The sequence below is a fragment of the Salvelinus fontinalis genome, chromosome 37, assembly GCF_029448725.1.
Source record: "Salvelinus fontinalis isolate EN_2023a chromosome 37, ASM2944872v1, whole genome shotgun sequence".
Classification (NCBI taxonomy): domain Eukaryota; kingdom Metazoa; phylum Chordata; class Actinopteri; order Salmoniformes; family Salmonidae; genus Salvelinus; species Salvelinus fontinalis.
This window is the reverse complement of record NC_074701.1, coordinates 32,236,496-32,260,549: the sequence shown is the minus strand read 5'-3', so window position 1 is coordinate 32,260,549 and position 24,054 is coordinate 32,236,496. Positions and strand designations below refer to the sequence as shown.

General features: G+C 41.2%; 1 protein-coding gene across 4 annotated transcripts in view; it reads left to right on the top strand.

Moving 5' to 3' along the window:
* Positions 1 to 536: 536 nt before the first annotated feature.
* Positions 537 to 24,054, top strand: part of LOC129836534 (E3 ubiquitin-protein ligase MARCHF8-like) — a 179,302-nt gene continuing 155,784 nt past the window's right edge. The window contains exon 1 of one of the 4 annotated variants that reach the window (XM_055902849.1): positions 537 to 711. The gene's annotated coding sequence lies outside the window, so the exon portion shown is untranslated. Of the gene's footprint in view, positions 994 to 24,054 lie in introns of all 4 variants that reach the window. The other 3 variants (XM_055902845.1, XM_055902846.1, XM_055902847.1) reach the window with 3 other exon arrangements.

Here is a 24,054-nt window from a genome sequence, read left to right as displayed (position 1 = left end):
CATTATGACGCTATCTCTTACTCTCTCTCCCTCGTTTTCCCTCTCTCCTTCTCTCTCTATTTCCCCCTCTCTCTCAAGCTTTCTCTCTCTTGCACGCACACACTCACCCCACACACACACACACACTCCACACGTACACACACTCACTCAGTGGCCCAGACACGCGCGTCCCTTTGGCATCCGCCGGTCCCCGTGAGGTGCCCACACACTCCAGACACACACAGAGGCCCTGTTGTCCTGCCCCAGCCCCCAACCACACAGAGACAGACTGGGAATCAGTAATCACATCAAACACAGTGACAGGCCTCACAGAGATGGAGCAAGAGCTCTCTGTCAACAGGGGATAAAGTTTTAGATGAGGGTTATTCACTCACTATTATAATGAATACATAATAACTTGCTTAGTCAGTGTGGATAGTTTTCAGGTGTATGTACATTTTAACAGTCAACAAAAATCATCCTTATCATCATCATCATGAAAATATCTCAACATTAATATGACCAGCCCTTATCAATCAATGCAACATGAGTTGACGCCTTCTCTGCTGAAGCGCCTGCCCTTTAACGACGTTTTTTCTACCCGTCCCATTTTTTTCACTCCATTTTAACGCGGAAGTCAGTGACGCATATAGTCTACTGTACATTCAGATGCAGATGGGGGCTATGAAATAAACAAAACATCATCGCCATTTAGTTCGGGAGAAAGCGGCGGTGAGTGTTCATTGTTTTGTTCTGCACAGTGCGTACATTTTGAACTGCGATTTGAGCATTTGATCACCGCGGAGCACTTCAGGAAATGTAAATTATCTGGCTACATTGTAACTGCTGCGTCTTTTATAAAAGAATTCTTCCTGAGACGACGCGTGGCTTGATGGACTAGTTTGGACTATAAAATTGTGTTAATTAATATCTGCATTTCACGACCGCTGCTGTAGCCTACAGAAATACATAACTGACAGCAATTCTACAACATAAGGAAGTATTAAAAATACGGTGGGTGTGATATTACTTCAAATATTATATGAGCGATATATGGACGCAGAGCGAATCAGCTGCTTTATTCTGCATAATAGGCTATTAATTTCAACTAGCGCCAGGCTACATAGGTATTTTTGCTGTTTTTCATTTAATTTGCACAATAATTCTGTCACACATTCATTTCCTCTTTGGGAATGCAACCACTAGGTATTCGTATTCCAGTGTTGACATTAATAATGTTTTATTTGTGATAACGTGAGATAATCCAGATGAAATATTCTCGGTTAGGAGAACATTAATAATATTGCGCGTTCTTTAGTCTATCATCACATATTCGTGAATCGTGCGCATTAATAAAAAGAGAAGTATATTAGATAAACCATTGGTCGGTGACGGATGAAAATGTAGCTTTCATTTTCACATATCATTATCTTTAATCAAACCTTCACAGACCGCGCGAGCCTAAACTGCGCTGCTGCGCGATAGCCAAGCCTACAAAAGCAAGGTTTGTTTCATTGTATAGATCTGACGTTTTACCCAGCATATCTCCAACTATTATCTTTATTGCGATTCGTGTACCTTATGTAGTTAATAGACAAAAGCCTAACGAGTGTGTTTCTTGGTCATGTGGTTCCAGCATAGACATTCCGGTCACCATCCGGTCTCTTTCGGACTGCCCGGTCCCCGGTAGGTAATAAACAGGGAGAGAGAGATGCGATCGATTGGGTGCAGCTGTAGTAGCCCATCTTGACTCATGGGCACAGAGTGATTTGATTTGTGTGTGGATTGCTACACATCCTTAGGAGCCTATTGGATTCCATTGATAAGTATTTATGCAGAATATGCTACCGCAATGGGCAGGTTTAGGAACTAGCTTGTGGTTTAATTTGAGCGATAATGGTGAGAGAGGAAATAGTGAATGTTGCAGATACATTTATGATCTGGCATCATTATTCTGAGCAGATCTATCTATCTCTCTGTATGTCCTCAAATGGACTCATCATCTTCTCTCTCAAGTTTTCTTTCCTCTTTACTTCAGTATCACTTCATCGTGATGGACGGTTGGATCCGTCTTCCTTCATTTGCTGCCACTAAACTCCATTTTCCACCAATGCATTTACTGCAGTGCTTTGGACTTCATCAACCTCAATTGGATCATTATTCTTGTACAAATTTACTCTCAAACTCGTATTTGTGTAAATCGCGGCTCTGTATAAGAGCATCTACTAAATTCCTTAGATGTGATTGTAATGTGTAATTGTGTGCGAGCGGGCAATCTTGTGTTTGCGGTGTTTTGTGTAGAGTACTGCAACAGGATAATGAACAAGCCTGATGTGTTCTGTGTACAGTATAGTCCAGTACTTTAACAGGCATGCTATGTGTGTGTGTGTTACATCACACCAGCAACAGGTTACATCGTGATGGCAGTAACAGGAACAGCGGCATCTAGTGGGCAAACCGTGGTACTTTCACACTAATTTATGGTAAAATAATGCAAGCGACTTCAATGGCTAATATCTCTGAATGGGGGAAAATATCAGCAGATTCACAGGGAATAGATTGCAAATGGTGAAGAAGCAATACTACAAGCCACAGCTCCATACTACTTGTCAAACATAGAGAACTGATAGTGTATACTGGTTGTTGGGGTGGGGTTGATGTGGGGGGTCCGTGGCTTTTGACCATTTTATTGGATTCCTCTTACTCAATGGTAGGAAGAAGTTTGGTCAATATCGGATGTTGGGTACTATATTTATTGAATATTATGTGAATCCTAAACATTTAAAGGGTGAATTTGAGTGCAATCAATTAGCTTAATTTCTCTGAGATCAAATTACATTTCAACAAAATAATGTTTCAGGAATGTTAATCCGATCTGTTTCTAGCTACAGAAATGATTTCAGAACAATCTGAGATGGTGGGTGTCAATCTGAGATGGTGGGTGTTTCTTTTTATTATTGCTCTCTGGTATCTTGAGTAGCATGCAGGCATACACCTGCATAACACAATGTCTCCTGTGGTGGGGCCTTACTGTAACTAATACTGCTGCTATCTGTCATCTGTCATCATGGGAATACCTGCTATACTGTAGTTGGCTTTCTCAAAAGAGTTTCTGATTGCTTTCTGTTGGTTAAAAATATGTATTTGACCAAATGTGTGAATGTGCAGTGGGGATATGTAGTCCTGTGTCTATTTACAGAAAGCATGTGGTTATATAATGAGTCATAGCATTATTTATTTGAGACTATTCCATTGGTCTTAAAGGGTGGCGAACAGCCCATCTGGCCTGGCTTTGCTCTGCTGTTCTGTTCAGCTGTGTGTTCTCTCCATACAGTATCAGCTTGCTGTCTTTGTGTTAAAGCTATTCTGGGATGGATTGTCAACAGTCTGTAAAGTCAGCAGGGTTTTAAGTCAAACCAAGAGGTCCAAATAGCCAGTACTTCCATAAGAAACTCAGAGTAAAGTAAACTCAGGCAGTTGTATTGCATTTGTTTGTATTCAGGCAGCAGTTTGTCCATGAGTTTGTCCATGAGTGCAGCTGCCATGACACTTGTGTGATCAGAGAGGGGTTTCCATTGGGTAGACATCTTGGTAATTGACTATCTTTGCTAAAGCTGTCAGACCTCCTTACAAACGTAAGAGGAGAGAGGCCTGTCAAGAGACAGAGAGAGAAATTATATTTAAACTTCCCAATTAAGAAGCTAAATCAGGAGAAAGCCCTGTCACATCTGTCAATGAACGTGGTGAAAAAACGACAGGGGAGAAGAGAGAAAGCCAAGCGACTTTCTACTGTCTGCTATCAAATCAATTCCTAATTCGTTCTCTTAGAGGTGCGTTTTGAGGAGAGTCATTTTATCCAATTAACTATTAATCTTCTTTTTTTTTTACGTGACTAGGGTTGGCACAATTACCATATAACTGTGTAACCGACAGTTATGGATGAAGACCGTCATGAAAAAAACAAAAATATCATAATGGTTAAAATAAATCATACAAAAATGAATAGCTGACTGAAGATGGGACGGCCGGGCATTTGTATGGCAATTTGACTGGTAAAATCATGGGGGTACACTTGAAATGGCTGCATGGTATTGTAATGCAATCATTTCAATGTTAATGTAGAATGATCATTCAAATTATTTTAACTGATGTGGTCATGCAATACACTGTAGTTTTTGTAGTCAGTTGCATTGAATCAACAAATTACAACACATATTGATGGGTACACTTCATGCTTTTACTTCCTGCTTTCTCCTCACAATGGCTGCCAGTTCACCCATTACTCCATCATTGACTTGAATGAGGATGCCCGTTCTATTCATTCTATTTCTATGGCACAGGCAGTCAGGAGCGGAGGAGAGAAGAAGAAAAATGGCCAATTACCTTTATCCAAAATTCCATGACCATCACAGCCCTAGTATGCCACAGTATAGTGGTGATTCTTAAGAATGTCCTTGCAGTTAAAACTGAGTTTGGAGTAGCAGAATATGTATTTGTCAGTTATCACTCATTCCCTATTGTGTTAATTTAAATAGAAATAGGTTTTTAAACCAAATTAATTGTGGGTAGCGAGGACAAGTAGACCATTTCCTAGAAAGCCCTTGCCTTTTCAGGAAATGTACTCAATAATAGTCATCTTTGTATGGATTTTTACCAGGTGCAACATCCATTTGCAGCTCTTTTGGCCTCAATCATATTTGGCTTGTCATATTTCATTAACGTCAAACTATGGCTGTGTTTCAAAATGCGTAGTTGTGTTTCTGTCTGGAGTGTATAGCGAGTATGGATGTCAACTGTCATTTTTCAAGTGTGATTCCAAACGTGTTTTATTTTTAAATTGTTCAGGAATAAGGCATCACAATACACACTAAATACTGACCTATCTCTCCCTAATTTCTTTTTCATCCTCATCATCTTCAACATTAGTTTGTGTCTATAGAAGAGCATTTCCTCTTATGAGAACTCATGTTCAGGAGAGGACTGTATAAAATGTAGTCAGGAGAGGACTGTATAAAATGTAGTCAGGAGAGGACTGTATAAAATGTAGCCAGGAGAGAACTGTATAAATGTAGTCAGGAGAGGACTGTATAAATGTAGTCAGGAGAGGACTGTATAAAATGTAGTCAGGTGAATACTATATAAAATGTAGTCAGGAGAGGACTGTATAAATGTAGTCAGGAGAGGACTGTATAAAATGTAGTCAGGTGAATACTATATAAAATGTAGTCAGGAGAGGACTGTATAAAATGTAGTCAGGTGAAGACTGTATAAATGTAGTCAGGTGAAGACTGTATAAAATGTAGTCAGGTGAAGACCGTATAAAATGTAGTCAGGAGAGGACTGTGTAAAATGTAGTCAGGTGAAGACTGTATAAAATGTAGTCAGGTGAATACTATATAAAATGTAGTCAGGAGAGGACTGTATAAATGTAGTCAGGTGAAGACTGTATAAAATGTAGTCAGGTGAAGACTGTATAAAATGTAGTCAGGAGAGGACTGTATAAAATGTAGTCAGGTGAAGACTGTATAAAATGTAGTCAGGTGAAGACTGTATAAAATGTAGTCAGGTGAAGACTGTATAAAATGTAGTCAGGTGAAGACTGTATAAAATGTAGTCAGGTGAAGACTGTATAAAATGTAGTCAGGTGAATACTATATAAAATGTAGTCAGGTGAAGACTGTATAAAATGTAGTCAGGTGAAGACTGTATAAAATGTAGTCAGGTGAAGACTGTATAAAATGTAGTCAGGTGAGGATTGTTTATAAAACATTCCAGGGGTTTCAAAGGCTCTGATGAAGTTTGTGTCGAATTAAGAGAATTTACTCTTATCAGAAGTCATGGCCAAGGCAGGATGTTGTACACTATAAAACTTTCCAGTGGGTTTTCTGAGGCTCTGATAAAGTCAATGAGTCTTTATAACTGAGTTAACAAGATGTTTTACTGTGTGGGTGTGCTCTCTCTCTCTCTCTCTCTCTCTCTCTCTCTCTCTCTCTCTCTCTCTCTCTCTCTCTCTCTCTCTCTCTCTTTCTCTCTCTCTCTCTCTCTTTCTCTCTTTCTCTCTTTCTCTCTCTCTCTCTTTTTCTCTCTCTCTCTCTCTTTTCTCTCTCTCTCTCTCTCTCTCTCTCTCTCTCTCTCTCTCTCTCTCTCTCTCTCTCTCTCTCTCTTTCTCTCTCTCTCTCTTTCTCTCTCTCCTTTTTCTCTCTCTCTTTTCTCTCTCTCTCTCTCTCTCTCTCTCTCTCTCTCTCTCTCTCTCTCTCTCTCTCTCTCTCTCTCTCTCTCTCTTTTTCTCTCTCTCTCTCTCTCTCTCGCTCACTCTCTCTCTCTCTCTCGCTCACTCTCTCTCTCTCTCTCGCTCTCTCTCTCTCTTCATTTTCCACTTTCAAAGTCTTTCTCTTTTTTTTCGCTCCTTGCTCTCTCGCGCTGTCCATCTTTCTGTGTGTCTGTATCTCATCACCAGTCTAAAGAAGCGTATCTTATTTCCTAGTTGTGCACACAAGGGCAAATTCCCCCTGTTAGTCTTTCTAGACAGTCCTTTTTGATAGTTCAAGAAAAATATGTAGATTGAAACAAAGCAACAGTAAACACATGATGCAGCCCCCCCCCCCCCCTCTCATTTATAACTGCAACCTGGCCAAGATAAAGCAAAGCAGTGAGACAAAAACAACAGTACAGAGTTACACATGGAATAAACAAACATACAGTCAGTTACACAATAGACAAAATCTATATACAGTGTGTGCAAATGAGGTAAGATTAGGGAGGTAAGGCAATAAATAGGCCGTGGTGGCGAAGTAATTACAATTTAGCAATTAAACACTGGAGTGATAGATGTGCAAAAGATGAATGTGCAAGGAGAGATACTGGGGTGCAAAGGAGCAAAAAAAACTACATGAATATAGGGACGCGGTAGTTGGATGGGCTATTTACAGATGGGCTATGTACAGGTGCAGTGATCTGTGAGCTGCTCTGACAGCTGATGCTTAAAGTTAGTGAGGGAGATATGAGTCTCCAGCTTCAGTGATTTTTGCAATTCATTCCAGTCATTGGCAGCAGAGAACTGGAAGGAAAGGCGGCCAAAGGAGGAATAGGCTTTGGGGGTGACCAGTGAAGTATACCTGCTGGATCGCGTGCTACGGGTGGGTGATGCTATGTTAACCAGTGAGCTGAGATAAGGCGGGGCTTTACCTAGCAAAGACTTATAGATGACCTGGAGCCAGTGGGTTTGGCAACGAATATGAAGCGAGGGCCAACCAACGAGAGCATACAGGTCACAGTGGTGGGTAGTATATGGGGCTTTGGTGACATAGACTGCATCCAATTTGCTGAGTAGAGTGTTGGAGGCTATTTTGTAAATTACATCGCCGAAGTTAAGGATAGTCAGTTTTACGAGGGTATGTTTGGCAGCATGAGTGAAGGATGCTTTGTTTTGCGAAATAGGAAGCTGATTCTAGATTTAATTTTGCATTGGAGACACCTAGACACCTAGGTATTTGTAATTGTCCACATATTCTAACTCAGAACCGTCCAGAGTAGTGATGCTGGAAGGGCGGGCAGGTGCGGGCAGAGATCGGTTGAAGAGCATGCATTTAGTTTTACTAGCGTTTAAGAGCAGTTGGAGGCCACGGAAGGAGAGTTGTATGTCATTGAAGCTCGTCTGGAGGTTAGTTAACACAGTGTCCAAAGAAGGGCCTACCTTCAAACGCAGTGCCTATTTGCTTGACATCATGGGAAAATCAGAAGATATCAGCCAAGACCTCGGAAAAAAAATTGTAGACCTCCACAAGTCTGGTTCATCCTTGGGAGCAATTTCCAAATGCCTGAAGGTACCACGTTCATCTGTACAAACAATAGTACGCAAGTATAAACACCATGGGACCACGCAACCGTCATACCGCTCAGGTAGAAGACACGTTCTGTCTCCAAGAGATGAATGTATTTTGGTGCGAAAAGTGCAAATCAATCCCAGAACAACAGCAAAGGATCTTATGAAGATCCTGGAGGAAACAGGTACAAAAGTATCTATATCCACAGTAAAACGAGTCCTATAGTGACATAACCTGAAAGTCCGCACAGCAAGCACTGCTCCAAAACCGCCATGAAAAAGCCAGACTATGGTTTGCAACTGCACATGGGGATGAAGATCGTACTTTTTGGAGAAATGTCCTCTGGTCTGATAAAACCAAAATAGAACTGTTTGGCCATAATGAACATCGTTATGTTTGGAAGCACGGGGGTGGCAGCATCATGTTGTGGGGGTGCTTTGCTGCAGGAGGGACTGGTGCACTTCACAAAATAGATGGCTTCATGAGGGAGGAAAATTATGTGGATATATTGAAGCAACATCTCAAGACATGTATGTATGTGAAGCACGGGGGTGGCAGCATCATGTTGTGGGGGTGCTTTGCTGCAGGAGGGACTGGTGCACTTCACAAAATAGATGGCTTCATGAGGGAGGAAAATTATGTGGATATATTGAAGCAACATCTCAAGACATCAGTCAGGAAGTTAAAGCTTGGTCACAAATGGATCTTCCAAATGGACAATGACCCCAAGCATACTTCCAAAGTTATGGCAAAATGGCTTAAGGACAACAAAGTCAAGGTATTGGAGTGGCCATCACAAAGCCCTGACCTCAATCCCATAGAAAATTTGTGGGCAGAACTGAAAAACCGTGTGCGAGCAAGGAGGCCTACAAACCTGACTCAGTTACACCAGCTCTGTCAGGAGGAATTGGCCAAAATTCACTCAACTTACCCAACTTATTGTGAAGGCTACCTGAAACGTTTGACCCAAGTTAAACAATTTAAAGGCAATGCTACCAACTACTAATTGAGTGTATGTAAACTTCTGACCCACTGGGAATGTGATAAAAGATAAAAGTTGAAATAAATCATTCTCTCTACTATTATTCTGACATTTCACATTCTTACAATAAAGTGGTGATCCTAACTGACCTAAGACAGGGCGGACGGACGAACGAAGACCGATCCACAGTCCCCTCCCTGATTTCATTTAGGGGGACAATGAGAGAAATATTGATTCAGACACACACACACACACACACACACACACACACACACACACACACACACACACACACACACACACACACACACACACACACACACACACACACACACACACACACACACACAGCCTCTTACCCCTCTGTGTGGTTGTGTCTCGATAATCTCCCGAAGTGTGCACTTGTTCACTTCCCTTCATGGATTTGAAAGGAAATGACTGGTACTATGTAAGAAATATGGTGGGAACTCCCTCTAGCCCATGCCTATACCAATCTAAATCCTTTACATTGTTGGGGAGTAGTGAACGAGTGCAAACTTCAGGAGAAAGGAGAGATTATTTGGATGCAACCTGTGTCTTCACTGTGATTATTATGTCACTGCTTTTATGAAGAGACATTTGCTATGCGTTACTTTTTCTCCACTATGATCAGACTGGTGGCAGCATTAACTAGGCGGCAGCATTAACTATGAGGTGGCAGCATTAACTATGAGGCAGCAGCAATAACCTCTACGGGATAGGTGTCCCTAAACCGGGAAGGTTGTTGCTAACGTGTGTTAATGTGACCAGAGTGACGTTGTATACAACAGCCAACTGTCCGGGACATAGACATGTCTTCTATGGGCAGAAATCTTAAATTCTTGTTCATCTAACTGCAATGTCCAATTAACAGTAGCTATTAAAGTGAAATACGGGGGTCCCAGAGATAAAATGTAGCAAAGTTCTATTTGATAAAATACATTTTAATGTTCAAATGTAGGAACTGGTGTTTACAGTTTGACCCCACTGCTGTCTCTGGCTCCACACCCACCCCGCCCGGCCATGTAGATGTGTGAAAGTTAGTATAAGCTAATGCCAAGTTAGGGTTAGGTTATAGGGCTCTTTCCAGGTTAGGGTTAGGTTATGGCTATTTCCAGGTTAGGGTTAGGTTATAGGGCTATTTCCAGGTTAGGGTTAGGTTATGGCTATTTCCAGGTTAGGGTTAGGTTATAGGGCTATTTCCAGGTTAGGGGTATGTTATAGGGCTATTTCCAGGTTAGGGTTAGGTTATAGGGCTATTTCCAGGTTAGGGTTAGGTTATAGGGCTATTTCCAGGTTAGGGTTAGGTTATAGGGCTATTTCCAGGTTAGGGTTAGGTTATAGGGCTATTTCCAGGTTAGGGTTAGGTTATAGGGCTCTTTCCAGGTTAGGGTTAGGTTATAGGGCTATTTCCAGGTTAGGGTTAGGTTATAGGGCTATTTCCAGGTTAGGGTTAGGTTATAGGGCTATTTCCAGGTTAGGGTTAGGTTATAGGGCTATTTCCAGGTTAGGGTTAGGTTATAGGGCTATTTCCAGGTTAGGGTTAGGTTATGGCTATTTCCAGGTTAGGGTTAGGTTATAGGGCTCTTTCCAGGTTAGGGTTAGGTTATAGGGCTATTTCCAGGTTAGGGTTAGGTTAGGGCTATTTTCAGGTTAGGGTTAGGTTATAGGGCTCTTTCCAGGTTAGGGTTAGGTTATAGGGCTATTTCCAGGTTAGGGTTAGGTTTGGGCTATTTTCAGGTTAGGGTTAGGTTATAGGGCTATTTCCAGGTTAGGGTTAGGTTATAGGGCTCTTTCCAGGTTAGGGTTAGGTTAGGGCTATTTACAGGTTAGGGTTAGGTTAGGGCTATTTACAGGTTAGGGTTAGGTTAGGGCTATTTCCAGGTTAGGGTTAGGTTATAGGGCTCTTTCCAGGTTAGGGTTAGGTTAGGGCTATTTACAGGTTAGGGTTAGGTTAGGGCTATTTCCAGGTTAGGGTTAGGTTAGGGATATTTTCAGGTTAGGGCTCTTTGCAGTTATTGTTAAATTTTTCAGCAATTTTGGAAATGCCAAAAGAATGTGATAAAAGTTCATCAGATGAGTCAAAACTGACTAAAGTAAGCACTGTGCTTTTATACAGATTCATTTACATAATGTAGCTTTCAGTATGCAGGATGACTGTGAGGAAGCAAAGCTAGCCAATAGAAAAACCTGTAAACACTCACCACTGTGGGAAACCGCAGTGTGTGTGTGTGTGTGTGTGTGTGTGTGTGTGTGTGTGTGTGTGTGTGTGTGTGTGTGTGTGTGTGTGTGTGTGTGTGCGTGTTGGCAACTTTGGTGTTGCCAGCATTTTCCTCTAAATTACTCAATCTACCCCTGCCCTGTTCTGTGCTCCACTATGTCTGCCTGTCTACTGTTCTCTAAAGTAACTCAATCTACCCCTGCTGTGCTCTGTGCTCCACTATGTCTGCCTGTGTACTGTTCTCTAAAGTAACTCAATCTACCCCTGCCCTGCTCTGTGCTCCACTATCTGCCTGTGTACTGTTCTCTAAAGTAACTCAATCTTCCCCTGCCCTGCTCTGTGCTCCACTATGTCTGCCTGTCTACTGTTCTCTAAAGTAACTCAATCTACCCCTGCCCTGCTCTGTGCTCCACTATGTCTGCATGTCTACTGTTCTCTAAAGTAACTCAATCTTCCCCTGCCCTGCTCTGTGCTCCACTATGTCTGCCTGTCTACTGTTCTCTAAAGTAACTCAATCTTCCCCTGCCCTGCTCTGTGCTCCACTATGTCTGCCTGTCTACTGTTCTCTAAAGTAACTCAATCTACCCCTGCCCTGCTCTGTGCTCCACTATGTCTGCCTGTCTACTGTTCTCTAAAGTAACTCAATCTACCCCTGCTGTGCTCTGTGCTCCACTATGTCTGCCTGTCTACTGTTCTCTAAAGTAACTCAATCTACCCCTGCTGTGCTCTGTGCTCCACTATGTCTGCCTGTGTACTGTTCTCTAAAGTAACTCAATCTACCCCTGCTGTGCTCTGTGCTCCACTATGTCTGCCTGTGTACTGTTCTCTAAAGTAACTCAATCTACCCCTGCCCTGCTCTGTGCTCCACTATGTCTGCCTGTCTACTGTTCTCTAAAGTAACTCAATCTACCCCTGCTGTGCTCTGTGCTCCACTATGTCTGCCTGTCTACTGTTCTCTAAAGTAACCCAATCTTCCCCTGCTGTGCTCTGTGCTCCACTATGTCTGCCTGTCTACTGTTCTCTAAAGTAACTCAATCTACCCCTGCTGTGCTCTGTGCTCCACTATGTCTGTCAGTCTACTGTTCTCTAAAGTAACTCAATCTACCCCTGCCCTGCTCTGTGCTCCACTATGTCTGCCTGTCTACTGTTCTCTAAAGTAACTAAATCTACCCCTGCCCTGCTCTGTGCTCCACTATGTCTGTCTGTCTACTGTTCTCTAAAGTAACTCAATCTTCCCCTGCCCTGTTCTGTGCTCCACTATGTCTGCATGTCTACTGTTCTCTAAAGTAACTCAATCTACCCCTGCCCTGTTCTGTGCTCCACTATGTCTGCCTGTCTACTGTTCTCTAAAGTAACTCAATCTTCCCATGCCCTGCTCTGTGCTCCACTATGTCTGCATGTCTACTGTTCTCTACAGTAACTCAATCTACCCCTGCCCTGCTCTGTGCTCCACTATGTCTGCCTGTCTACTGTTCTCTAAAGTAACTCAATCTTCCCATGCCCTGCTCTGTGCTCCACTATGTCTGCATGTCTACTGTTCTCTAAAGTAACTCAATCTTCCCCTGCCCTGCTCTGTGCTCCACTATGTCTGCCTGTGTACTGTTCTCTAAAGTAACTCAATCTACCCCTGCCCTGCTTTGTGCTCCACTATCTGCCTGTGTACTGTTCTCTAAAGTAACTCAATCTTCCCCTGCCCTGCTCTGTGCTCCACTATGTCTGCCTGTCTACTGTTCTCTAAAGTAACTCAATCTTCCCCTGCCCTGCTCTGTGCTCCACTATGTCTGCCTGTCTACTGTTCTCTAAAGTAACTCAATCTTCCCCTGCCCTGCTATAAGAATGAACCCTGAATGAAGCTCTTTTATCTGTAGTAGTTCTAGTTCACAGTGATTTCACTGCAGCCAGGAGCAACTGTTCTCTACAGTAACTCAATCTACCCCTGCTGTGCTCTGTGCTCCACTATGTCTGTCTGTCTACTGTTCTCTACAGAAACTCAATCTTCCCCTGCTGTGCTCTGTGCTCCACTATGTCTGCCTGTCTACTGTTCTCTACAGAAACTCAATCTTCCCCTGCTGTGCTCTGTGCTCCACTATGTCTGCCTGTCTACTGTTCTCTACAGAAACTCAATCTACCCTGCTGTGCTCTACTATGTCTGTCTAACAGTGAATATTGATCCTCTCTAATAGCTTCTCTCTTTCTATGGATGATGTCAGACCCCCAACCGCTATCTTAGCATCCCTAGAGCACCTGCAGTGGAAAGAACTCTGTGGTGGTTGGAATGTAGGACAACAGTTTTTGTCCCTGGATGTTTTCGTAAAGGCGGTTTGCACAGCCCCCCGAATCACACTGATAGGAGCTAGACAGAAGTTGATTAGCACTAGTGGGCTGCATTTATATAGCGCTTTTGACGAAGCCCAGAAACACTTCGCATTATGCCATGGGGGATAATTCATCCCATTCCACTACCGATGTGTGGCACCCACCTGGGTGATGCGTGGTGGACATTTTGTGCCAGAACGCTCACCAAACATGGGCCATGGTAGATGAGAGGAGAGAGGAATGGTAATGGTACGCAATGCAACTGGAAAAAGTTGACAGGCTCCATAGATTACCTGGGCAGAAGTGCTGGCTCAGCTAGAATGGATGGGGAGTAGTAATACATTACCTCTCTTTTTGATTATGCACTGTACATTACCTGTCTCTGGATGATGGTGTCATTATGGTCGTTGTGCTCCTTCAAGGTTTCAGGCTTTCGGTTTTGTGGCCCTGAAATAGCAGTTCCGCTTTACACAGAGGCCTTTTCATTCATTGTGGATGTATACACTCTTAGAAAAAAGGGTTCCAAAAGGGTTCTGTGGCTGTCCCCATTGGAGAACCCGTATTGGTTCCCTGTAAAACCCTCCGTAGAAAGGGCTCTACTTGGAACCCAAAAGGGTTTTACCTGTATCCAAAAGGGTTCTACCTGAACCCAAAAGGGATTCTTCGAAGGGTTCTCCTATGGGACCTGGCGCAGTGGCCTCCCGGGTGGCGCATTGGTCTAGGGCTAGCTGCGCCACCAGAGTCTCTGGGTTCGTGCCCAGGCTGGGCTGGGTTCGCGCCCAGGCTCTGTCGCAGCCGGCCGCAACCGGGAGGTCCGTGGGGCGACGCACAATTGGCATAGCGTCGTCCGGGTTAGGGAGGGTTTGGCCGGTAGGGATATCCTTGTCTCAGTATGTAAAATGTAATGAAATGTAATGAAATGTAAAAAATAAATAAATGTAATAATAAAATAAAATGTATACACTACTGTAAGTCGCTCTGGATAAGAGCGTCTGCTAAATGACTAAAATGTAAAAAAAAAAATGTAAAAAATGGGACAGCCGAAGAAATCTAGTTGGTTCTAGATAGCACTTTTTTCTCAAATTTGATTAACAGCACAGCACTTGTGTTTTGAAAGTTAAATTCATGGGTGGACACTTTATTTGTCATGGCGGTGTATATTTGATTTAACTTTAATTCATCCAGATTGGCCTCATTACAATAAATTGATTCAATCTATTTAAAATGTTTCACAACTGACCTGGTAGACTTGATAAACAGCATAGTACTGTGCCTTTGAATTTAAATCCATGGGGGAAAAGCTTTATGCAGAACTTTGAAATCACTGTGGACTGGAACTACTACAGATAAAGAGCTTTATACGGTGTCCATTCTTACAGGCCTCTACGGAAAAACATTCCTATAATGATGAAAGTACAAAGGACTGCAAAGCATAACACGCATGCACACAATGTGACTTTATGAGTGTAAACAGAGATGGTATTCTGTGTTAACAGCAATCATCATCATTCCTTATTGCTTTAGTGTGTTTTCTGAAGATGGTCTTAACTGAACAGTGTGTCCCGTTACACAGCACACAGAAGCTTGCCAGCTTGTGTTTGACCATCAATGAGGTTTACAGGCTGATACACATGTACAGTACGAGTCTGTTATCTTTGGAAACGTATAATGAAAGATGTGTGTGATTATAAAGTATTTTACTGTACTTGAATACAGACCTGTGTCAATGATGATATTATAAAAATGTATTTGCTAGGTTTGTTGACTAGTAAGATACGGATGTGGTTTAAACAACCCCTGCCACACATCGCTCTTTATTAACCAGTTCTGTTGTCGTGGATATGATGAGGGGAGGGATGGGAGAGAAGGAAGAGAGAGAGAGAGAGATGGGAAGAGAGGAAGAGTGGTGTAGTGACTTCATTAGGAACCCTCTTGACTTGACATGTCAAAGAAGGTTCTGGAATCCTCACCATCTGTCTCTCTATCTGAGCCAGCTTTACCAGCTTATGGCTTCTGTACCCGTACTGAGTCTTTAACACTTTTCTTTGAAAAGAAACACAGCTTAAAGGCTAGAAGAAAATGCTTGTCTAAGACGTGATATGAAATATAACATAAAGGGTACAGAAGAATGACATTTTTTCTGGTTTCACTTGAAAAAAAAGTGACATATTTCTTTACAAGTCAGAGCAGCTAAGTTTGCAAGCAGTAGGCTACTTCCTCATTTTCTCTCTAACAGGAATAGAAATTGCTACAGGGTTTTGTTAAGCCACAGATAAAAGTATAATTCTTGCATTTTTCAACGCATTTATGGAGGACTATATAGCATTTCTATCTGGGACATGCTAAGCCCTTTATCTAATTTTTGCACTCTGCACTGTCTGACTGCATACAGTGCCTTCGGAAAGTATTCAGACCCCTTGACTTTTTCCACATTTTGTTACGTTACAGACTTATTCTAAAAATGATTAAATTAAACAATTTCCTCAGCAATCTACACACAATACCCTATAATGACATAGCGAAATCAGGTTTTTAGAAATGTTTGGAAATTTTATTTAAACCTAAAAACAGAAACACCTTATTTACATAAGTATTCAGACCCTTGCTATGAGACTCGAAATTCAGCACAGGTGCATCCTTTTTCCATTGATTACCCTTGAGATGTTTCGACAACTTGATTGGAGTCCACCGGCAGTAAATTCAATCGATTTGACGTGATTTGAAAAGGCACACACCTGTCTATACTGTATAAGGTCCCACAGTTGACAGTGCATGTCAGCGCAAAAACCAAGACATGAGGTCAAAGGAATTGTCGGTAGTGCTCAGAGACAGGATTCTGTCAAAGCACAGATCTGGGGAAGGGTACCAAAACATTTCTGCAGCAGTGAAGGTCCTCAAGAACACAGTGGCCTTCATCATTCTGAAATGGAAGGATTTTAGAACCATTAAGACTCTTCCTAAAGCTGTCCGCCCGTCCAAACTGAGCAATCGGTGGTGAAGGGCCTTGGTCGGGGAGGTGACCAAGAACCCGATGGTTCTGAATACTGTTTTTTATATTTTTATTACATTTGCAAACATTTCTCAAAATGTGTTTTTGCTTCGTCATGATGGGGTATTGTGTGTAGATTGCTGAGGATATTTATTTATGTAATACATTTTTAGAATAAGGCTGTAACGTAACAAAATGTGGAAAAAGTCAAGGGGTCTGAATACTTTCTGAAGGCACTCTATATAGTTCTGCTTCATTGCACATTGTAAATTTGTTTATACATCCGTACCATGCATAATTATTCATTTTTTTCCTGTTAATGGTGTATGTGGATTTGTAAATTAGTCGTAAAATATTCTGTCAGTATATTATGTTTATCACCTTTATATTCTGTATGTTGATTTTGTATACGCGGCAGCACCATTTTACCAAATCAAATTCCGGGTATATGTAAATATGTTTGCTGTAACGGGTGTCGTTGTCGGATGAGGAATAATCGGACCAAAGCGCAGCGTGGTAAGTGTTCATGCTTTTTATTTAAACTGAACACTAATAACAAAATAACAAAGAGAATGAACGAAACCGAAACAGTCCTGTCAGGTGCAGAAACACTAAACAGAAAATAAGTAAGTCAAGGGTTGTTGGAGAGTTAATATACAGTCCTCAGGCTGAATTGTGAATGCCCCCAGTCATTGGCATGTAGTCTAGTGTACCATAACTGTTACCGCTATACAGCCCAGCCCAGTTACATCTTCTTCTGGCTCTAATCTTCTGGGATAAGATGAGAGCAGGGGCGCAACTTAGAAGCAGGGGGGACATAATATTTATATACTTTATTTTATCCAGTCAGATAAACACTCCAAACAGCCTACCGCTCTGAGGCGTCCGCATGGTCCTAAAGCACATCGTTGCCCTGTTTTGTATCACATTCCAATGATTAAATTGGGCCGGGACAAAAATGCAATTTCAGAATGTGGAGGGGACATGTCCCCCCTGTCCCCAGTGAAAGTTGCGTCCCTGGATGAGAGTAATGGCACGAGGAGTTGGGACTAGACTGTAGTGCAGTTAGTTGACAGTCTTCAACTGGCTTTTGTGTAGACTTGTCAGTGTTTTCCCTATAATGAGCTATCGTTCCAGTGGGCCTCCCCTGTTGTCCACTTATTTTCATTGTCACATCCTTTAGTTTCATTGCCATGGAAAACTCTGGTGAATATTTGTTTTTTCTACTTGGCTTCCCACTTGTGGAAAAATATTCATTAAACACTATTAGGTTTTTTACTTGAGTCTATAATTTGGAATCAGATAATTTCAATGGAAACTTCTGTGAAGGCCCCAGACCTGGAACACGGCTGGGTTTTTCATTGCTTTGATGAGTCATAACTTTGTTAAAGATGACTGAAAACAGTTTACAGTTAATGGTTTATAAAGATTACTGATAACTGGACAGTTTACTGTTGTTGATGGCTTGTTTTGGTTGACACATCTTCCAGTAAGTGTACTGAGACCCGTGGCTCTCCCGGTCATGTGATTTCACAAAGGAAGTGATATGACAACTGACACTTCTCTTTACTGTGTACTGTAAGTCCTGTGTGTGTGTGTGTGTGTGTGTGTGTGTGTGTGTGTGTGTGTGTGTGTGTGTGTGTGTGTGTGTGTGTGTGTGTGTGTGTGTGTGTGTGTGTACATGCTGAATGTTCCATATAGCTCATACTTTCTAATGATAACAATATGGTTATCATAGTTTTTAATAACAAATAGAACCAAGCAGATTTACGATTCATAATGAACAGAAAAATGTATCAAAGTCATATCACACTGATTCCTGTAAGCGCGTACTGCATGTGTGGTTAGTATACACTTATACATGTACGCTCTTGATTTCCTTGGTTCTTCTGCAAATGGGTTTGGGTTTATAGGATGAAGCATTGCTGTGGTTTATGTCAATGGGGAATCAATGATCCTGTTGGATGAAACAGTATCAGAGTAATTTCTTCTCAACAGCTCAGGCTGCCTTAATCATCATACACATGAAACCGTGAAACCATACCATGAACTACTTCCTGCATTTCTCAGAGATGGACTGATGCAAGAAGCATTGTTTGAGAAAGTGTGTGTGTCAGTGATAGCACAACAGTGTGTGTGTGTGTGAGTTTATGCGTGTGTCTGTGTCTGTGCATGGCCTCTCAATCAACTTCCCCTTCTCATTTTGACTTTCTGATGTTTGCGCTTTTCTCCTCTTCCTGCTGTTTTCCAGGTGTTTTCATTTCATTCTGCTCTTCTAGCAAACATTTTGAATCAGTCTCCTCACCTCTCCCTGTCATTTATTCTCTCTGTCCTCTCTCCTCTCTCTTAATACATTCTAGAACAAGGCTGTGACGTAAAAAATGTGGGAAAAAATCTAGGAATCTGAATACTTTCTGATTGCCTTGTATGTGATGGGAGACTCTCTAGAGGAGAGAGTGTCCGTCCAACAGCTCCCTGTCAAAGGGTACAATTCACCAATTCAGTCCAGTGACTTTCTGAATCTCCTCTGGTCATCCATGCGTTTATGTGGAGACTATCCTCTCTCTGTTTTTCAGATTCCTATCTATCATGACACGCAGTGTTGAACCTGTCAGTGTGTGTGTGTGTGTGTGTGTGTGTGTGTGTGTGTGTGTGTGTGTGTGTGTGTGTGTGTGTGTGTGTGTGTGTGTGTGTGTGTGTGTGTGTGTGTGTGTGTGTGTGTGTGTGTGTGTGTGTGTGTGTGATAACGTGCGAGTGCGTGCGTGTGTGAATCTCTGAGCAGTGAGCAGCCAGGTAAAGTTGTGGACCAAAGAAATATAGGCAGTACCATGCCCAAGGCTATGCATATCATTACAGACAGAGAGAGGGAGAGACATGGCTCTATTGCAGGGTTGGGGTCAATTCCATTTCAATTCCAGTCAATTCAGGAAGTGCCTTGAAATTCCAATTTCAATTTTCTTCAATGCTTTTCAATGAATTGGAATTTAAATTTGACTTTCTGGATTTCCCAACAATGCAATATTGTCTAGTCTAGGACCACAGCCCATATGGTTACATGAACCTACAGTATGCCTACAGAACAGAAAGTATGTGATTATATAGTATCATGTGTCTGTGTCTCATAGAAAATGTGAGTACAATGTAGTGAAATGAGATGTCATATTATACCCAGTTGTAAGGCATTAATCCACTCTTCCTAGTCTGTGTTAAACAGGATGGATATTAACAGTGTTAAACAGGATGGATATTAACTGTGTTAAACAGGATGGATATTAACTGTGTTAAAACAGGATGGATATTAACTGTGTTAAACAGGATGGATATTAACTGTGTTAAACAGGATGGATATTAACAGTGTTAAACAGGATGGATATTAACAGTGTTAAAACAGGATGGATATTAACAGTGTTAAACAGGATGGATATTAACTGTGTTAAACAGGATGGATATTAACTGTGTTAAACAGGATGGATATGAACAGTGTTAAAACAGGCTGGATATTAACTGTGTTAAAACAGGATGGATATTAACTGTGTTAAACAGGATGGATATTAACTGTGTTAAACAGGATGGATATTAACTGTGTTAAACAGGATGGATATTAACTTCTACTTCCTCCCAATCCCGGGTCCGGGAGCACCCCCACCAGTAAAAAAAGCTGACTAGCATAGCCTAGCATAGCGTCACAAGAAAATAGTAGCATCTAAATATCATTAAATCACAAGTCCAAGACACCAGATGAAAGATACACATCTTGTGAATCCAGCCATCATTTCTGATTTTTAAAATGTTTTACAGGGAAGACACAATATGTAAATCTATTAGCTAACCACGATAGCAAAAGACACAACTTTTTTTCTCCACCATTTTTTTCCTGCATAGGTAGCTATCACAATTTCGACAAAATAAAGATATAAATAGCCACTTACCAAGAAACAACTTCCTCAGATGACAGTCTGATAACATATTTATTGTATAGCATATGTTTTGTTAGAACAATTTACATATTTCAGGTATAAATCATAGTTTACCATTGCAGCCACCATCACAACTCTCACCAAAGCAACTAGAATAACTACAGAGACCATTGTGTATTACCTAATTACTCATCATAAAACATTTCTTAAAAATACACAGCGTACAGCAAATGAAAGACACAGATCTTTTGAATCCAGCCAATATTTCAGATTTTCTAAGTGTTTTACAGCGAAAACACAATATAGCGTTATATTAGCTTACCACAATAGCAAACATCACAACAGCATTGATTCAAGGCAAAAATAGCGATAACGTATAAACCACCAAAATATATTAATTTTTTCACTAACCTTCTCAGAATTTTTCAGATGACAGTCCTATAACATCATATTACACAATGCATATAGAGTTTGTTCGAAAATGTGCATATTTAGCGGCACAAATCGTGGTTATACAATGAGAAAAGTAGCAAAGCTGCCCAGAAAATGTCGGGAGAAATCTTTGGAGAGGCACCTATTCTAATCAGTAACTAATCCAAAGCTTGACAAAAAAATACATGTTGGACAGCAAATGAAAGACAAATTAGTTCTTAATGCAATCGCTGTGTTACATTTTTAAAATTAACGTTACTTCAACATACAGCGTGTGCTAAAGCGAGACCGCACCGAAATTCATGGCAGAATTATTATTTGACATTTGTCAACATAAATACGAATTAACAACATAAAGATTGCTTACTATTTGCCGAGCTTCCATCAGAATCTTGGGCAAGGTGTCCTTTCTCCAGAACAATCGTCTTTTGGTTGAAAGATGTCCTCTTCTCCTGTAGAAATAGCAGCTAACGATAGCCACCCACTGGAGAGGTGTCCAACTCGTGAAAGCGCGTGACAAAGAAATCCCAGAAAATCGCAATAAACTGATATAAACTGCTATAAGTCGGTTTAAATGAACTACCTTATGATGTCTTTAACACCTATAACGAATAAAAACATGACCGGAGATATAGAACTGCTAAAACGAAAGCTTTTGCAGGACGCCATTGTGATGTCCCCCTTGCGCCAGATGCCCCGTTGAAAAGAACTGTACTTCCGTTCAATGAGCCTTTATAGTGGTCCAGATGGTGCAATCCACTCCATTCAAATTCTCACCGCTTACTGACATGTAGAGGAATGCGTATGCAGTGCATGTAGCCCCATAGCTTACATGGGGACTTATAAACTGACCTCAGAACAGGGACCTCGATTTCAGAAATCTCACTTCCTGACAGGAAATGTGCTGCAGAATGAGTTCTGTTTCACTCAGAGAAATAATTCAAACTGTTTTAGAAACTAGAGAGTGTTACCTATCCAATAGTAATAATAATATGCATATTGTACGAGCAAGAATTGAGTACGAGGCAGTTTAATTTGGGAACGTAAATATTACAAAGTCCCAACAGCACCCCCTATTGAGAAAAGGTTTTAACAGTGTTAAACAGGATGGATATTAACTGTGTTAAACAGGATGGATATTAACTGTGTTAAACAGGATGGATATTAACTGTGTTAAACAGGATGGATATTAACTGTGTTAAAACAGGATGGATATTAACAGTGTTAAACAGGATGGATATTAACTGTGTTAAACAGGCTGGATATTAACTGTGTTAAAACAGGATGGATATTAACAGTGTTAAACAGGATGGATATTAACTGTGTTAAACAGGATGGATATTAACAGTGTTAAACAGGATGGATATTAACTGTGTTAAACAGGATGGATATTAACTGTGTTAAACAGGATGGATATTAACTGTGTTAAACAGGATGGATATTAACTGTGTTAAACAGGATGGATATTAACTGTGTTAAACAGGATGGATATTAACTGTGTTAAACAGGATGGATATTAACTGTGTTAAACAGGATGGATATTAACTGTGTTAAACAGGATGGATATTAACTGTGTTAAACAGGATGGATATTAATTGTGTTAAACAGGATGGATATTAACTGTGTTAAACAGGATGGATATTAACTGTGTTAAACAGGATGGATATTAACTGTGTTAAACAGGATGGATATTAACTGTGTTAAACAGGATGGATATTAACTGTGTTAAAACAGGATGGATATTAACTGTTAAAACAGGATGGATATTAACAGTGTTAAACAGGATGGATATTAACTGTGTTAAACAGGATGGATATTAACTGTGTTAAAACAGGATGGATATTAACAGTGTTGGATGGATGGATATTAACTGTGTGCATCCGTGTGCGTGTGTGTGTGTGTGTTGACATTAATCAGAACCAAGGTGATGCCATGTCATTTACAGCTGTTGTACCACTTTACCACAAGTAATTACTATGTCTGTCTGTCTGTCTGTCTGTCTGTCTGTCTGTCTGTCTGTCTGTCTGTCTGTCTGTCTGTCTGTCTCTGTCTCTGTCTCTGTCTCTGTCTCTGTCTCTGTCTCTGTCTGTCTCTGTCTGTCTCTGTCTGTCTCTGTCTGTCTCTGTCTGTCTCTGTCTGTCTCTTTCTCTGTCTGTCTCTGTCTGTCTGTCTCTCTGTCTCCCTCTCTCTCTCTCTCTCTCTCTCTCTCTCTCTCTCTCTCTCTGTCTCTCTCTGTCTCTCTCTGTCTCTCTCTCTCTCTCTCTCTCTCTGTCTCTCTCTGTCTCTCTCTCTCTCTCTCTCTCTCTGTCTCTCTCTGTCTCTGTCTCTCTCTCTCTCTCAATTCAATTCAATTCAAGGGGCTTTATTGGCATGGGAAACATGTGTTAACATTGTCAAAGCAAGCGAGGTAGATAATATACAAACGTGAAATAAACAATAAGAATTAACAGTAAACATTACACATACAGAAGTCCAAAAGAATAAAGACATTACAAATATCATATTATGTATATATACAGTGTTGTAACAATGCACAAATGGTTAAAGTACACAAGGGAAAATAAATAAGCATAAATATGGGTTGTATTTACAATGGTGTTTGTTCTTCACTGGTTGCCCTTTTCTTGTGGCAACAGGTCACAAATCTTGCTGCTGTGATGGCACACTGGTATTTCACCCAGTAGATATGGGAGTTTATCAAAAATGGGTTTGTTTTCGAATTCTTTGTGGATCTGTGTAATCTGAGGGAAATATGTGTCTCTAATATGGTCATACATTTGGCAGGAGGCAGCTCAGTTTCCACCTCATTTTATGGGCAGTGTGCACATAGCCTGTCTTCTCTTGAGAGCCATGTCTGCCTACGGTGGCCTTTCTCAATAGCAAGGCTATGCTCACTGAGTCTGTACATAGTCAAAGCTTTCCTTAAGTTTGGGTCAGTCACAGTGGTCAGGTATTCTGCCACTGTGTACTCTCTGTTTAGGGCCAAATAGCATTCTAGTTTGCTCTGTTTTTTTGTTTATTCTTTCCAATGTGTCAAGTAATTATCTTTTTGTTTTCTCATGACTTGGTTGGGTCTAATTGTGCTGCTGTCCTGGGGTTCTGTGGGGTGTGTTTGTGTTTGTGAACAGAGCCCCAGGACCAGCTTGCTTAGGGGACTTTTCTCCAGGTTCATCTCTCTGTAGGTGATGGCTTTGTTATGGAAGGTTTGGGAATCGCTTCCTTTTAGGTGGTTGTGGAATTTAACGGCTCTTTTCTGGATTTTGATAATTAGTGGGTATCGGCCTAATTCTGCTCTGCATGCATTATTTGGTGTTCTACATTGTACATGGAGGATATTTTTGCAGGATTCTGCATGCAGAGTCTCAATTTGGTGTTTG